This window comes from Heloderma suspectum, chromosome 1 (assembly GCF_057233095.1).
Source record: "Heloderma suspectum isolate Gila_16-S chromosome 1, 16-S_ref, whole genome shotgun sequence".
Classification (NCBI taxonomy): domain Eukaryota; kingdom Metazoa; phylum Chordata; class Lepidosauria; order Squamata; family Helodermatidae; genus Heloderma; species Heloderma suspectum.
The window spans coordinates 128,467,963-128,486,147 of NC_139458.1; the positions used below are offsets into that span (position 1 = coordinate 128,467,963).

At 43.4% G+C, this 18,185-nt stretch overlaps 1 protein-coding gene across 2 annotated transcripts in view; it reads right to left on the bottom strand.

Moving 5' to 3' along the window:
* The window catches only part of CD151 (CD151 molecule (Raph blood group)), a 56,482-nt gene that overhangs the window by 34,484 nt on the left and 3,813 nt on the right, over window positions 1-18,185 (bottom strand). Inside the window, exon 2 of one of the 2 annotated variants that reach the window (XM_084856650.1) lies at window positions 17,734-17,898. The exons of the other annotated variant lie outside the window; for it this stretch is intronic. The gene's annotated coding sequence lies outside the window, so the exon portion shown is untranslated. The remainder of the gene's footprint in view (window positions 1-17,733; window positions 17,899-18,185) is intronic. 2 annotated transcript variants of the gene reach the window in all.

The window sequence follows — 18,185 nt, forward strand, 5'->3', positions numbered from 1 at the left end:
AGGCCCACTTGACTTCACTCTCGAGGATGTCTGGCTCAAGTTCAGTGACCGCGCTATCATGGCTATCAGGGACATTCAGATCTTTCCTGTATAGTTCTTCTGTGTATTCTTTCCACCTCTTCTGAATCTCATCTGCTTCTGTTAGGTCCCTGCCTTCTTTGTCCTTTATCATGCCCGTCTTTGCACAAAACGTTCCCTTGAGATCTCCGATTTTCTTGAAGAGATCTCTAGTCTTTCCCATTCTATTGTTTTCCTCGCTTACCTTGATTCTTTGATCTTACATTCCAGGTTCCTAAACAATATTGTTCTTTATAGCATTGGATTTTCTTTTCACCACCAGACACATCCACAGCTGAGTGGCCTTTCAGCTTTGGCCCAGCCGCTTCACTCTTTCTGGCGCTACTTGGAAATTCCCTCTGCTCTTCCCCAGTAGTATATTGGACACCTTCTGACCTGAGGGGCTCATCTTCTGGCATCATATCTTTTAGCCTTGTGATACGTTCCATGGGGTTTTCTTGGCAAGAATACTGGAGTGGATTGCCATTTCCTTCTCCAGTGGACCACATTCTGTCAGAACTCGCAGCTTTAGGCTTGGGGAGAAAAGGAACCACTGAGTTGAAAGAGATCACAAAAACCAGCCCCACACTGACAAGGAGGGCTAATCCCTCCACCAACACATCACCCCACTCCTTCTAAACTGCAATAGCGCCCCCATCAAAACCAAACAAAAAACAGGTGCTAATAACTCCGGAGGGCTCATGCAGTGTCTGGAGATCTGGGGTGCTCTGAAAGGTGTCCTCACCCCTGCCTCTCTGCCTGGATAATTTGCATTTCATTCCAAGACATTCTGTTCTCATCCAGCATACATGGATTGAGTTATCAGCTCAGTGGCACAAGATCATACAAAACGCAACATGCAGAATTCTCTGGAGCTGTTTGTACACATCTTGAGATGTGCATTATTAGCAAGATTACAAAAATCCTGGAGGCAACATCTTGTTCTTTAGAAATACGTCCACATAAGTCGTGAAAGAGGTTACTGACTAGTTTATCACATGTTCAGTTCCCCGGCTAACGATAACAGTTACCAATTAAGGAAGGTTAAGACAAAAAGTGGAGAGCCTGAAGAGCCACCCAACTCCTGGCTCCTTGGTTTTTGGAAGCATGAGACCAAATGGGTAGTAAGGCTGCAACCATATAAATGCATGTGTGGGCTGATAAATCAGAGGGGGGATTTAGATCCATAGCAGCATTTACAAGGGGTTCTGGAAATAGGGGCAATCTGTGCCAGGGAGTTCCATCCATTTGCCAAAACAGAAACAAGAGCTTTGCATAAAGCATTTATAATGAGGACTTCAATGCTGATTAACTGATTTTAAAACATTTTGTTCAACTAAAAAGGTGCCCCCAACTAACAGGGAAGCAGATATTTAATTTTTGTAATGCACTTACTTATAAAAACGGCACGTTCTTAGAACAGGCACTCCCTCCTGTGCTCAAGAGGAGTGGGAATGCCTCTTCTAAGATGATACTTACTGAGATACATGCACGCATAATCTAAAAACAAAGAAACTATGCTTCTTTTTTTAGAAACTTGGATTTTCACATATGGAAAGTTATGTAGATTTAAATCGAGTTAAGTCATTAAAAAACCCCTAGGATTCCTTTAATTATAACACAATGTGAATTAACAAGCCAATATGCCAGCCATATACATAATAACTCGCCTAGTCGCCATAGGTGACCAGGAATTCCAGGCTGATGAGTGAGAAGGGTGACAGATGAGGGATAGATCCCTCCATTCCTCCTCCTGTCCACCTGGTTTCCACATTAGCTGTGAAGGAAGGGAAGCTTGTCCCTCAGCTGTGTCACTACTAGCCTGTTTGGTAGAAAGCATTTTTTTTCACTGCTAAGAGAGCAGTATCCTATATTTGTAGGATACATTTCCAGGCTTTGTAGCCAGCGTGGAAACACAGCCTAGTAAAGAAAGTGGCAGGCTAGTAATTTTTGTGGGCTTGTTTACAAGACTGCAACACACAAAGTAATCAAGATATAACTCATATACCAAGGTTAAGAAAAGTTGTCCCTGACCTTATGGACGAGGAGACAACTTGAAAAATAACCATTTAAATGTTCTCTAATGGGAGAAATTACAAAAGCACTTGCACTTTAATTCTTGTTCTGAAGTTCTCTTGTGGATGGCAAGAATCCAGTGATAATTTGTTTTGTATTTCATATAGCATATCTGTACAGCATTGGTTTTTTAGGATGTTAGAAATGGGCGGATTAGAAATGTACTAAATAAAAAATAAATAAAAAATAAATATTGGGTATTCCAAACAGGGACTGGGGCAAAAAGAATGTGATCTGACCAAGGCCACATATACAAAGCCCATTACAGGAGGTAGGACAAACCTTGGACTGGTTCGCTTTTAACTGGGCTGTTTTAACACTCGAGTCGCTTACACTGACTGTACCCACTTTGAGGATTCCTTGCCAATTAACGGCAAGTATGCATATACTCTGCAAAGTCATATGCTCACATAGCCATATAATTACAGACTATATACATCTGTTGAGTCACACACACACCTTGCCTGCCACACTTGCCTCTACTTGTACAGCAACCAAAAAAGCAGGTCCTGAAGCTATTTCTTCTTAACCTACCTTGAGGTTAGATCTAAACACAAAACGGGAGCTTTGGAAACAAAGGCTAAGCAAATGTTACATTTCAGTAGCCATTTAGAAGACAAGGCAGAGCACAATGAACAGCACGTACGCCAACAGAAAAATGTCAAAGCCTCTCCTCTTTTCTTCCACTGCTCCTAGGTAGGTTCATCCAGTCTTAGAGCTCAATTGTTGTCATTGTTCAGTCGTTAAATCGTGTCCGACTCTTCGTGACCCCATGGACCATAGCATGCCAGGCCTTCCTGTCCTCCGCTCTCTCCCAGAGTGTGCTCAAGTTCATTAGAGCTCAATACATTTCCCATATTGTTAAACACTGGATCTACATCGTTAGGGGACTTTAGTGTTTTCTTCTTTGTGAGACTCAGACCAAGCTCAGCTCAATTTATCACCTTGCTAAAATTTGACCTAGAAGGCAACAGACACAAGTCTGGGTGTGGAATCAAGCATCATCTTTATGTTCTAGCCTTTCCCAAACACCCCAATTTGACACTGGGTTAAATTCTCTCTCTCTCTCCCCACCATGAGTGAACCAATACTCTATATGAAAGTAAGTAGCTATCTTATATCAAGTCAAGACTATTGGTCCATCTAACTCAGTTCTGTCTAATCAGGCAACGCCTTGCCAAGACCCCAGGTAAAGGTCTTTCCTACCTGGGATCTTCTTCTGCATGAAAAATATGTGCTCTGAAACCGAAATATGGGTCTTTTCCCATACATACAAAAAGCTACTTCCCAATAAAGGAGGCAAAACCTCAAAATTTGTGCTCAAGGTGGAACGTCTTATTGGAAGATATGCCTAATGCATTTCAGTGTATTTTCTGGGAGTGGTACTAGGAAAAGTAAAAGGAATATAGTACAAAAACCGAATATTAAAAAAAACCCACCTCAATCCACAAATTAAAAGGTACAATAATAAAACCCATTCTAAAGGTCTCTGAATTCTTTTGTTGAGAAAAGTAACAGTAAAAAACATAAATATGCTTTAATCAGCACATGAAGCATGTACAAGATCAGCATTCTGCAAAAGCTTTTTGAATAAGGATCTGTAGCAGATAACAATAGGCACAGATAACTATTTGCAAAGGCATGTGGTTTCCTCTGTATTGCCAAAGCCTAGACACAACTAATAACAAAGCTATTATCCATCCTCCCCCCACATTCACTATTATGCCGGGAAGGGTAAAAATGAAACTGCAGTTAAAAACACACACATCTCCCCTCCTCCATCAGCCACAATCCACTTCCATAGGACTCTGTTGTTGTTTTTGTTACTTTTAATTCTGCCATACTGCTGTTGATGATGACACAAGGGACTTTGCCTGAACAACTTGGTCTGCATAACTTGATCTATAAATAGCAAATATGTTCAACACCAAGGAACCTGGAGACAGATTGCAGATCCACACATCATTTTTCATGTGGTGATTGTAGTTATCAGGTAACCACCTACTTGTCAAAAGCTTTCACCACATGCTGATTGACATGCAGGTAGTACTTGCTATCAATGGGAGAAGGAGATTCTGTTGCCACAAGAAAGGCACCAATTGAATGCCTGAATCCACCTAGGTTAACAATTCTACTATCATGCAAGACACTAGTGGCAAAGACAATAACCAAACACAAACCACCTTATTCTTCAGGCTATATAAGCCTAGGATGCGTACCTCTTTTCTGGCCCCATCTGGCATGACCAGTTGCCAGGGATGATGGGGGTTGTGGGCCAAAACACCTGGACAGGACCACACTGGGGAAGACTTCCATATTAGATAGGATGGATAATTCAGCATTATTAGTTTTAACTGTCTCTGCTTTTTGAAATTACATTTACCGCTGTTGGTGTACTGCTGTTGTTTTTAATCCTGCGCTGTTTTAGTGTCTTAATATTTTTGATGTTCTAACGTTGTTAATATATGGTGTTACTTTTGCTGTTAGACCTTCTTCTTTTTAGGGAAGGAGGGATAGGAATGTTTTAAAGAAATAATACAACAAAAACAAAGAATTTGGATAGTAAACAACACACACAACCAGAGACGAACCTTATACCAGTTCAGGGAGAAAGACTTAGCGAGCCAATAGTAACTCTGCACATTTGTTCTGCCTATGTGAGGCACTGTGGGAGTAAAATCACAGGGCACTGCCTTAAAGAAGGCGGGAAGTTACCAAGGAACATTGTCACTCCTCATTTCCCAGGTATTCTACAAACCAGCACTAAAGCCAGTCATCGCTACACTCCGATGGCCATGATGAGAGACAACTGGCTATCACAGCATTGCAAGGAATAAGACCCACATTGCCAGGACTAGTCCTTAGCCTAGACCAGCTCAGTGATTCAGAAAAGAAATTACATTACAGACACACACGTGCCCCAAGCATTGCCATCTGCACTCACCAGGCCCCACAAGGTGCTTTTTCAAAATGCTCACTCACTCCTACCACGCGCATTATATAGCCTGACATGTGAAATCTCAATATGCCCTCTTTAGGTGTTTTTTAAAAAAAATTTACTCCTTTGCCAATGGTATTTTTACATTGCACCTTGCACCACATAAAATCAGTGGGATGAAGGAACAGATTCTCCTTGCTTTCCTAAAGAAATTACTCATGTGCTTTTGTTTTCAACAACGGAACTTGTGAAGTGGAGCTGCTTCTCAGCATCCCTTTCCCGGCAGCTGTTAAGCATTTTTGGCCAGGGCAGCTGATTATTATCAGGCTTCCTGAATGGTGCATATATTTTCTGAGCCTTCAAATACATAAAATGGGGAGCCTTTGGCTTTATTCAATTTGTTGTAGCTAGTCAAGATCATTTAACCAGCATTTTTCCAGCTTTATCTCTTAGTCTAAAAGGTGATCATTAGTATCACTTTGTTTTCTTGCTTTGTACTGATTGGAGGATTGGAGAACTGGAATTGTTGTAGATCACAAGGTGAATATAGCTTGTGATCTACAAGCCAGTGTGGTGTAGTGGTGAGAGTGTTGGACTGGGAGCCGGGAGATCCGGGTTCTAGTCCCCGCTCGGCCATGGAAGCTCACCGGGTGACTTTGGGCCAGTCACAGACTCTCAGCCCAACCCAACTCACAGGGCTGTTGTTGTGAGGATAAAATGGAGGAGGAGGATTGTGTAAGCCGCCTTGGGTTCCTTAAGGAGGAAAAAAGTTGGGATATAAGTGTAATAAATAAATAAATAAAATATGAGCCAACAATATGATGCAGCTGCAAAAAAGGCAAATGCTATTTTGGGCTGCATTAATAGAAGCATCCAAATCACGTGAAGTACTAGTTCCGCTCTACTCAGCACTGGTTAGGCCTCATATGGAGTACTGTGTCCACTTCTGGGAACCACACTTTAAGAAGGATGCAGACAAACTGGAGAGGGTTCAGAGGAGGGCAATGAAGATGGCCTCCTCTGAAGATCAGTGGACTGGAAACAAAGCCCTATGAAGAGAGACTGAAAGAACTGGGCATGTTTAGCCTAGAGAAGACTGAGGGGAGATATGATAGCGCTCTTCAAGTACTTGAAAGGTGGTCACAGAGAGGAAGGCCAGGATCTCTTCTCGATCATGCCAGAGTGCAGGACATGGAATAATGGCCTGAAGTTACAGGAAGCCAAATTCTGGCTGAACACCAGGAAAAACTTCCTGACTGTTAGAGCAAGACAATGGAACCAACTACCTAGGGAGGCGGTGGGCTCTCCCACACTGGAGGCATTCAAGAAGAGGCTGGACAGCCATCTGTCAGAAATGCTTTGATTTGAATTCCTGCACTGAGCTGGCGGTTAAGACTCAATGGTCTTGTAGGCCCCTTCCAATCCTACTATTCTATGATTTAAGTGGGCAGCTACTCCTGCCCCTCCCTTAGCCAAGAGGAATAAGCATGGAATAAGATATTTTGAATTGTATCCGACCGAAGTCTACCTTAAGTCCTATTCATTTCAATGGGTCTACTCTAAGTAGGACTAACATGGGATGCAATCCTTTGTTTGCAGCGCACAGAAATTTCACTGCATCTCTTGTCTAACTCCAGATGCAGCATGTGCCTCCTACATACAAGTAATTTACTGCCAAGAGTCTAGTGTAGGTCAGCAAGCTTTTTACTTTGTTTCCTTTAGTATCAACTTTGCTTTCTCTTCTTGTTTCTTCTTGAGAAAGTGGAAGTCGATTTCTGACCAAACTCAAGAGGGGTTGTTGTTTCTCTCTCCACACATGGCCTGGAGTGGTTACACGCTACTGAGTCAGATAAGGAGGGAAGGGGGGTTAGGATGGGTCAAAGGCTGGCCAATGGAGAATGGGGGCTTGGCTGGCTACCTCCAATCCAGTAGCACACCTTGATATTTGGAGAAAACCCTGCTCCCAGCTCCAGGTGGTTAAGTAATAGCAGGTGGCGTCAGTTTCTGCTGATTGACTGGAAAAATATTGGGCTAGATTTCTAACAAGGAGGGGTTGGAAGGAGAGGATTTGCAGAAATCTACTTTCCTTTTGCAGGTTCACACATATTTCTCAGCATCTCCTACTTCTAGCTACCCGAGAATATTAGGGAGGTCACAAAGTCTCAGAGTTCCCCATTTAGAGTACAACTGTTGTGGATATTTTCTCAAAATACCCAGATTATAAACTCTTTTGCAGCCCTTTCCAAGCCTGGCGCCCTCCAGATGCTTTGACTACAATTCTCATCATCCCTAACCATTGGACATACTGGCTGGGACTGATGGGAATGTCATCCCACACTGCAACACTTTGTTGCAGGCAGTGGAGGCTGGTGGCTCCAATGTCAGTGGGGCGGTAAATCTGCTCTGGGTTTCAGTTGTAACCCTAAAGGAGCTCCTTTAGCATTCTGACTGGTTCTGACCCAGAGCGGATTCACTGCCCCACTGACATCGGAGCCACCAGCCTCCACTGGTTGTAGGTTCCACTTGTTATTCTGAACCCCTGGATTACAGGCCAGATTTCTCAGAGACTTTCTTTGATAATGGAATCAGGAGGGGAGACCAAAGCCCTATTTTGACCCCCAAAGTAGCCAGGTGGCAAGTCTTGTTGGCATAGATGTTACTTTTTCACTCTCTTCTGGGTTGGCAACTGGAGAGCCATGCTGTCCCCTCCCAGCAGCCCAGTTTTGGCCCTGGGGCCTCCAGGTGCTGATTTCTATTTTAACTAAGTGAGACTATGACCCAGCAGAAGAAAAAAAATATTTCAGAATTTACAGAGAGTTGAGACTTCCCTAGCCTCAACTGAGCACACCTCTAGGGAGCTGTTCAATCAGTGTGAAGAAAACTGTTAAAAATATTTAAGGCAATTTAGGGCAAATCCTAATCCTTAACATGTATTTTGCTATGTATTTTCTATGCGTTAGAGAGAGATAAAATCTTGTGTGTGTCAAATACGCTCCAATAATATCATGTTATGATGAGAACAGAACCCTCGAAAGAGACAGTCGGCTCTGTTGTGTTTATATCGGGAAGGCTGCCTTCCAGACGGCACTAAAGGAGTGATTGATGGAAGCACCACTGCAGAGAGCATCATGGTCTTAAATAAAGCTCCTTTCATTCTAAAAGCACTTTGCACCATTAATATACAGGAGCCACTTCAACAGCCATTGAGATGAAAGGGGGAACAATAAAAAAAGGGACTAGCATCTTTCAGTGAAGTGTCACGACAAAGGCCCTAGAAGAAATCTCTTTTTAATCCAGCCTAACTTTACTAAATCCAATTTAATTGCACTCATGTTCATTAGTAAGCAAATTTCTTGCTACTGACACACTATGCAGCACTTTTTTTTCGCGGTGCTGCTGCTGGGAGGGAGTTCAGTTTCAGACCCTCGTTGACTCTGGGTTAAACCCCAATTTTAGGGTAAGAGTTAAAGCAATTCATAATAACCTGCTGTGAATTCTGAATCAAAAGGACTGTGAAGGCTAAGAAGTAGAAGGAACTCAAACTCTATGACAAAATAAAGGAAATAAAAACTGACTAGATGTCTTGTGGACAATCCCTGCTTGTGGGCTTACAATCCAATCCAATTGTGGGGGACCTCTTTCCATCTGCGGGCTGAATTCAGTTTGGAGAAGTCCTTGTGGGGGCTGCATTCCAGCGGTGGCGGGGCTGAAGGCAAAAGAGGCAAGGGCAAATATACCAGCATGTTTCAGGGCAAAGTTTTTACTGCCAGTATCTAAGTCTTAGGAGAGGCATTTCAACCTTTTAGAATGGGAAAAACATGGGAAAGGAATAAAATAGTAGCTCTTAACTGTAAGTAGGAGTCATTATGTAATTTTGTTTTTTAATGCATTTGTTGTGCAATTAGAAATCTTGACAAGGATGGTAATGTTCTTAGTAAGAGTTTGCAAGGACATAGCTTACGTACTACCCAAAGACAGCATGGAAGGCTTGGTCTTTAAAACAAACCCTATATAGTTTGGGCCCTTCTACCCCAAAACAAATCAGCAGTGACCTCAATGGGTGGACAGGAGGCCCTACTGTTCCAAGTACCTCCACTTTCAAAGTTCAGGCAAGAAGACAGGGGGCATTCTCAGTTGTGGCACCCCCCTTCAGAATGTCCTCCTCAGAGAAATTTGATTAGCTTTGCTCTCATGTAGACAGCAAGTATATATTTTAATCAACTTGGACATTTTCCTGATGACTGCTGCCCAGTAGTTGCTCCCTTTCTCTGATTTAGTCTTGGTGCATTGGGCTATATTTATATTATTATTACATTAAATCAACTTAGCCTCTGAACTCAGAGGCTGCCGAGTATCCAATGCAGGGTGGCAGGAGAGCGGCAGCTTCACGCTCCAGCCGCCCTGCATTTCTGCTAGACAGGCAGTGCTGCCTCGGAGGAAGAGGGAAGGAGGCTGGGGCAGCCATAGGAATTGTACCGTAGCTGCCCTGGTGTCCTCCTCTCCCTGCTCCTGGGAGTGCCCTGTTTTCCCCATCTCTGGGATCCGTTTACCAAGTGTGGAGAGATAGCTAGAGCTGTTCTCTCCACGCTCACTACGAAGGGGCGAGGGAGGGGGTGGGGAGTGCGATTTCCAGGCTCCCAGGTTGGAGCCCTATCTCTGACCTTGTAACCAGGAAACCAAACAATGTTATGGCCCAAAGACACTGTCTGGTGGGCATAGGATTGCTCTCCCCATGAATCTGATTATCTATTATCTACTTGGACCAAAAAATGATTTAGACACAATTTAAAATTGTGCCACTAACCTATGCAGTGCGCAAAGCCATGGGCCCCTCTTCAGAGGTCCAGCCTGAAGTTCCTGCTTCTTCACATCCCTTTACAGCAGGAACACATGGCCCACATGCACCACCTGTCCTTTTTTGCGGCCCCTGCCACCACCGAATTTGGCCAGTGATGGCAGGAGTATGGCCTGTGGGGTGCATGTGGAAAGTGGCCCACAGATCCTCTGAAGACGCCCACCTCCACAAGCCCAGCACAACTTGGCTCAAGTTTCCCTGCCATCCATATCTGCAATCCCAGCATGTTTGTCACTATTAATAATTAGGAAGCCGAATTCCATCATTCAGATCATGTTCAGAAGAAGGGAAAAATGCGCTCAAGAGGAAGAAATAGATAAATTTATTGAATTGCCTGACAATGTCTGCAATTCCATTCACCTGGGAGCAGAGAGTACTGAACTCAGTGGGACTTGGTTCCGAATAAAGATATATAGGGTTGAAGTGACAGTGCTGTTTCTCCCCTCCTCGGTTGCTACAGCAGCAACAGCAGCCATCAACTAAACTGGATCCTGAAATCAATCTTCCAGAGAACCAAAATTAACAGCTTCTGGCACTAAAAGCACAAGTGCTTTTCTCTCCCCCTACTCCCCACCTCCTTAGCAGTACAAGGTCTTGAAAGGATCCACCAAAATCATTGCTCAACTGTTTTGAAGAGCTGCCTGTAAACATCAAAGGGAATCTGTTGGCAGCCCAACAATAGGAAGTCATGGGCAGCTTGAAGGCAGTTCTTGGCTGGCTGGATGCCAGTGGTGGAACGAGGGGGTGGGAAGGCCTGGGCAGCACTACCTTAACTCTGCAGCTCACACATCCCCAGCCAAACTGGGAAAAACACATTCCTCCGAAATACTACATAGCCAACCTAGCCCCAGTTCCCACTGCAAATCCTTTACCGCAAACCAAGGAGACGCCTACAGATGAACAGAATGGTACAATTTTATCTTGTTGCTAAAACTCTCATACAAAGAAGCTACCAAAGTGGTTAAAACTAAATGAAGCTGTTCTCTCTCTTACATCCCCCCTTCTTTTAGCATTAGGATTCTAAATAGTTTCACACGAAACAAACCCTAGTACTGCTCACTCTGTATTCGCCTAATGTCTAGCTATTGATCACAAAAGCAATATAGTCATTGAACAAACACAATACATCAGATGCACAGAGCTTTCAAGGCAGCTGGTATCAGGCCCAGAGCATTTCCCCAAGTATTTAAAAGCACAATATTTTATATGTTGAAAATGCAACACTTCACCGATAAGAGCACACCCATCACCATGTAGAATACAATTGCACAAGTGCCATTGGTGCCTACCGGATATTAACTGGGATTGCACGACATGCCAACCCATCATGGGTGACAAGCCACAGTGGGCTATCATGCCATGCAAAACTGGACTGATTCCCACAGGTTGACTTGTGCATGGGCAGCAGGCCACCCTAACAACCCATGGCTTGTTGTAGGAGTTGTTCAACCCATGATGACTGGCGTGTCATCCGAACCTGGTACTGCCAACCCATCGTGGGTTGCGGGCATCGTCAAGCAAGAGCAACAGAAACCTCTGCCGCTCGTGTCAAGTGATCTCACCTGTGAATGAATGACAGCCCCTCCAACGGTGCCCAAGCAGCACCTGGAGGGGCTGTCACTCATTCACTAACCCTTTAAAAAAATAAATCCTCCAAACATTTGTGCAAATTGGGGTCGAAATTTATTATTTTTTGTGTTATAATAATAAAAAATAAATAATAACATATTTAAAATAAAATAATAAAAAATAATTTTGTCCGATTTTCAGAGTTGCACAACTTTCCAAAATAGAAAAGATTTGCCTTGTATGATTGAGCTGTCAAACATACAAGGTAGCTGACAAGAGTACACTGTATATAGGCTGATTTGACAGCCCTTGACAGGTGGGGAAAAGGGGTGTAGATCACTCCCTTAGCAAGGTGATCCTCAGGGTTTTAAGTATTGCCCTGACGCTTGGGGGTGCCCTACTTCAAACCCCACTTGCAGCAGTCTCCCAGAAGTGTTTTTCACATCTATCACACAAGCCACCCCCTTTTTTGCTCCCATTCACACTAACCGCAGCTATCTTTGACAGCTGTCAAAGGAGCTGTCAAAGGCTGCCGCGGTTGATGCAAATGGGAACGAAAAGGGGGTGGTGTGCAGAGACTCTGTGAAAAAGAACCTCTCTTTTTTCATAGAGACTCTTTTTCACAAAGATCTACACGCCACCCCCTTTTTGTGTCATGAGAATTCTATCGCTGTCTGCTGTGTGATGAACAGGGAAAAGTAACAACTTCTGCTCTTCCAAACTGGCAGTGTGTGGCAACTTAAAAGAAAATAACACGATTTAGAGGCTGAGCAGGAATAAGATCATCTCCTCCCACCCACCCAATGACCCCATTTGCATATTGTAAACAGCTAACAAACTGTGGGTTGTTGAAAATCTAGTGGGAGCAAATGAATGTGCTGGTTCCCGACTGGGCAGAGCTAAACCCAGGGATCCTCCCTGAGTTGTTTTGTTGTGACATCCAAACCCAGAACTCTGGGTTGCTGGGTGGAGAGATAGCTCAGAGTTATTCTGGGTTTGGATGTCCTAATAACCCAGGAATGGAGCACCCCTGGGTTGTTTATCTCAGTGGGAGTGGGCAGACAGCCGGGAATCAGCACACTCACTCGCTCCTGCTAGTCTTTTCAACAACCCGTTATTTTTTACTGTGGCTTGTTGCAATCTGCGAACCAAGTTTGACCCGGGATAGATTAATTGTATTTGGATTCAAACAGATGGAAAACTATTTGAGAAAGAATCAAACAGATGGGAAACTATTTCACAAAGACTAAAATATTATACGGCATACACTCACTAACTGTTAATGGGTAGGGACAACTTGTATTGTCACAGCTCAACATCAACACATCAAGTATCAAGGTCAATGATGCATTCCCCAGAGTGCTCTGAGATGCATTTGGTCTCAATAAAGCAGGAATCTTTGCTCCCTAGCGGTAATAAAGTATATTATCAGATGGAATTAGTTGTGGATCCTAACTATATATGCCATCACCTGTCCCTACAGTGTTGTCCTCAAGTGGTAAGAAGTCAGTCTGACAGCCTAAATATAGTCTATTTATCTAGCAACCTCTGTCTCTTTTTACACACACGTGCACAAACACACTTAAAAATTGGATTACATGAACATCATGTGCATTACCAGACAGAAAAAGAATGCATCTCTAAAGAAGGATTTACATTAAGCATTCCAATTCATGATAAAAGTTGTCCATCTATTTAATTGTCTGCCACAATTGGATCTCCCCTCCCCCAATATTTATTGAATCAATTAATCCATTTTGGCTACCTTCAAAGCCCTTTGTAACTATTCTGACACTAAAAAAGTGGACTGCTGGAATTCAAATGTTTAGCAAGAATGAATTTACTGCTAATAAGTGTTCAGTTAAGTGCTATATGGATACTAAGATTCATTTAAATAACTTAACAAAAACACAAATGGATTCTTTTCGACTTACAGCCACTTATTTGATGAATAATACCATCACTTTCTTCCAGAAGTCATGTACTGGAGGGATTTTGCACCCTATATGCATAACATTGGCATCAAACGCCCAACAACCTCTAACATTGATATGGTTGGTTCCATAAATTCAGCTCAACTTTTGTAGGGTAAGGTATCATATATTCAGTAGCTTATACTAAATCTCCCTCAGATTCAAAAAGAGGGTACAATATCACATAGATTGAAAAAAAAATCCATTGCTTTTCCCATAACTTCCTTGCCCAAATCTTTCCCATCATTCTTTCTAGGTAACTTCCCTCAAAATTCCCTCCATAACAGTGTAAAACAGACCTATCAAGCTGTTTCCAGGGTCAATTCAAAGCACTGCTGGTTATGGCCTATAAAGCCCTTATAAGACTTAGGGTCGCTGAACTGCAGACCGGAAGGTCAGCAGGTCAGCAGTTCGAGACCCAAGTGCTGCATGACGGAGTGAGCTCCCGTCTTCAGTCCCAGCTCCTGCCAACCTAGCAGTTCGAAAGCAAGAAATTGCAAGTAGATAAATAGGCACCGCCTCGGCGGGAAAGGTAACAGCGTTCCGTGCACCTCGGTGTTCAGTCATGCCGGCCACATGACCACGGAAGCGTCTTCGGACAGCACTGGCTCTTCGGCTTAGAAACGGGAATGAGCATCGCACCCTAGAGTCGGACACGACTGGTTGGGGACACCTTTACCTTTTACAGGGTCAAAAGAATGCATTCTCCTTTATGGCCTGCCTGGGTTTTAAGACTCTCAGGAGAAGACTTTCTCTCTAACTGGCCACCATCACAGGCACATTTCGTGGGAAGCAGAGAAGAGGCCTTCTCAGTGTCTGCTCCCAGAACAGGGAGGCAAGGCCAGGTCCCTCTATATTGTTCTTCTGCCCATAGGCAAAAACATTTTTATTCAGATAGGATTTCGGCTGTTAAGCTGTTTTGTTTGCTGAACTAGGTTTGAAGTGATGGGTGCTGTTTATTTCATATCTCTTTTGATGTGTTTTTAACTGATGTGTTTTAATTAATGTGGTTATGCTTTAATCGTGTTACAGTTTAGCTCTGTTTTATGATTGTTAGTCACTTTGAGCACTATTGGAAAGGTGGGATATTAAAGAAAGAAAGAAATAGGAAGACCATACATCTTTGACAATAACCCCTTGTTACAGAAGCTACTGTCAACACTTTTCTCTAACTGTGTGAATTCTTGTAAGAAATCATTTCTTTGGAACTTCCATGTTCAAAAAATGTTGTGAGTATAGATATTGATAAAAGGGGAGAAATAATTTATTCAAATTTCTATTAATAAGACTGTAAGAAAAAACTGGTTTCCTGTTTTTAAAAACCTTGAAGCAATCCAAGGCTGCCTCTTCCCACTGTGTAAAGTTTCCTACTTTGGGCAAAATCCAATATCGTGCCAGAGGATGTTTGCTCACACCACAGTATCTCCCCTCCCCCGCAATCTTCATTGGCCACCCAAAAGCTGCTCCCCACAATTCTTGGCGTTTTTTTAGGGTGCATGAAGGGAGGAGGCATCACTCTCTCCCCATTGCGGATGGACGCTGTTCCTCACTGGAAGGGGTTATTGGGTTCCATCCTTTATCATATAGGTTAAATGCAGGGTAACCAATGCAAGTGGGCAAATACCCAGGGGAATAGTTTTGTTCTTGTGCTTATTCTATGCTATTTATATTGGTAAGAGTATTCCTTTTCCTTGCAGTAGTTTTGATTGCTCTCCTTTAGTAATCTAGAATAACACTCTCATTAAGGGAGCAATCCTATGTCCCCTAGACAGTGCCTGGGGGACATAGGATTTTTCAGATTCCTGGCTCCATGCTCGAAGACAGGACTCTGAGCGCGGAGTCAGGAAACGGCGTTCCTCACTCCCTCCTCCTCACAGCGGGCAGGGAGAGAACTGTGCCAGCTGCCTCTCTGCACTCGGTAAACGGAGCACAGAGATTCAGGGAAAGGAGGAGATCCTGGGGGTGGGGAGAGGAAGAGGCCACGGAGGATATTCGTAAGCCTCTGAATTCGGGGGCTTACAAGTACCCAGGATTACGAGTAATGCTATGGGTTGCACCCTAAATTTGTGAGGTGCAATAACAAACCTTTACTTTATCATGATGGAACCAAGGTACCAACCAACTAAGCTGGGCAGCTTCACAGGATCTCTTGCAAGTCAGGAACCTCTGCCACTTCAACAGAAGGGGTACTTCAATACACAATTAAAAATACTGTCAGCCTTGCCAGCTGTCATTGCACTGAAACTCTCCAAGAAAACAAAACGCTTTCCTACACTTATACACTGTTTAAACAACCCAGTGTTTGAACAAGTGGGTGGAAGGGTTTTTTCAAGTGGCATTAAGATTTTTTCAAAAGACAGTGCCGTAAAAGAATATGTTTATGAATCATGTCATAACACAGAAAAAGCGCAGACAACACGTTTGATAGAATCTTGAAAGAAGTATTTGTAGCTCTTGGGTGGGGGTAGAGGAGATGCAATTCCTGTGTTCACACCAAAGACAGATTCTCAATATATGAAGGAGCGCCACGCGATACTCCTCTTATAATAGCAACTTACTCAGCAGGTGCCTGTGAAACTGGTGGCAGGATCTGATGTGTTCAAATCTAAAAGCGCAAGCACCTATCTAGAGGTGATAGGACAGGCGTGTGGCGGGGAGGAAGGAGGCAAGTACGAGGGGCTGAACAGCAGTGGCTTTTGGGAGCTAAGGGCACAGAGTGGGTGTGATGGAGTAGTAGCCCACACTCAGAGAGGTGAGAGGATACAAACAACAGCCCATGGCGCAAACTTTGTCAGAAGGAGCTCATAAAGTGAACTAGGGCACAGTGGGTGTTATTCCAGGAAAGGCAGGAAACAAGCAGCGAAAGGACCTCTGCAACATGTCAACATGTCATTGAGGAGATGGGCCATAGTTTGGGGTTTGCTGCAGGTTGTAGGTTTGGAGTATCACTGGAAACTGGGGGCCCTTGTGCAGCATGTGATACTGCTACACAGGAATCTTTTTACAGGAGATTTCTGAAACTCATGGATCTGCACAGCGGGCAGCAAAGTTCACTCCTTTCAGAGTGCCTCCTCTGAAATGGCGATTAATACTGGTTTTGTTTTCATTGGGAGAGGCCTATATGCTCTTTGGGGGCAACTCCCAGCCCGGCCTGTGGGAGCTATGCTCAGCCATTTTAAGGCAGCATTTTTTTCCTTTAGGAACAAAAGGAAACAATAGGACTGGATCACAGGTGATGGCATTTTGGGAAACAATTCCTCCCATGCATATTTTCACTGAGCAGCCCAAGAGACAGAAAACAGACTGTGTAGAACAGCAGCTTCAAGAACAAATACTGTTCCCTGCTTCTAACCTGCCACTCCTTATTTCTGTATGCCATTTTAAAAAACAAAAAAACAATTCAGGTTCAGGAATGGGGCTTTGGACATTTTCATATCTAGCAGCACAATCCTATACATGTCTACTCAGAAGTAAGCCTGACTGAGTAGAATGGGACTTACTTGCGGGCAATTAAAAAAAAAAAGTCAGCACTGCTGCCAAGGCAAAGGCCTTTGTGTCATCTTCAACTCCCATAACTACTCCCCACCCATATGCATTCCTGGCACCACAATGATGCAACTTGGCAAATGGCATGCTAGAAATGCTTGTATGAGGTATGTATTTACTCATTAGAAAGCTTGGTTTACTATGCAACTTTCCAACTGAAAAAAAGAAAGTAATTTTTGTCAGCTACATTTCTTTTAAACACATGCTTTTTTTCACCAAAAGCCATCTACTGATTGTAGATTCATAGGCAAAGGCAACTAGAACTCTAAAAAGGCAGGCAGTCCTTTCTCATTATAATGGAGTGACCTGGTTTTCCCATAATGCTAACCCATAAACAATCCACATTTCTAGGTTTGCATGTAACAACCCATCGTTTAAACAACCCAGAGTTCATGACCCAACTACAAACCATGCCTTCTCTTTCTGGGTTGTTCATGGCTAACAAATCATGGTTTGTTTACATGGCTGCCTTCACACATCACAGCAACCCGGAATTCAACAACCCAAGCCACGGGTTAGCATTATGTGCAAACCAGGGCAATGTGTTCTGGATGCAGGTTTTAAAACACCACAGATATGCTGCTCCCTACCTACATCCACCTAGTGCTGCCCCATTATTTTTCAGCAAGTTTCATGTGACTGAATGAAACGCTGACAGCAACACTGCAGATTATGAGTTACGATATGACAAGTGTGCCTTGGAATACTCCCAGTCTTACCCTCTTGCTGTTTGCCAAGTTGCCAATCAGCCTCTTCTACCTGAGCCAGCCTAAAGCAACTGCTTCCGGAACCACAGCCTTTTAGGGCACAATCCTACTGAGGTAGTTGTCAGAGGCTGCTGAGTATCCAGTGCAGGGCAGCCATAGCATGGAGGCGATCCTTGCCTATGTTAGAAAAAGATTGTCCTCTTATTCTTTGGCTGTCAGCTCTTTGCTAGACCTTTGAGCTATTAGTCATAATTATTGAGCCCACCGGACACATGTCCAGTGGGAATGTACATTTGTTAAAAAGGGAAGTCGTAAAACATGGTTAGGACAGGCACAAAAGCATAATCACAAAAATAAATATGCCGACATTATCTCATTGTATATCTGCAGGTCATGCTTCTGCTGTGTCAGCTAGTAGCTTAGTCGGTTAAAATATCTTATCACTAGCAAAAATGTATAGGGGG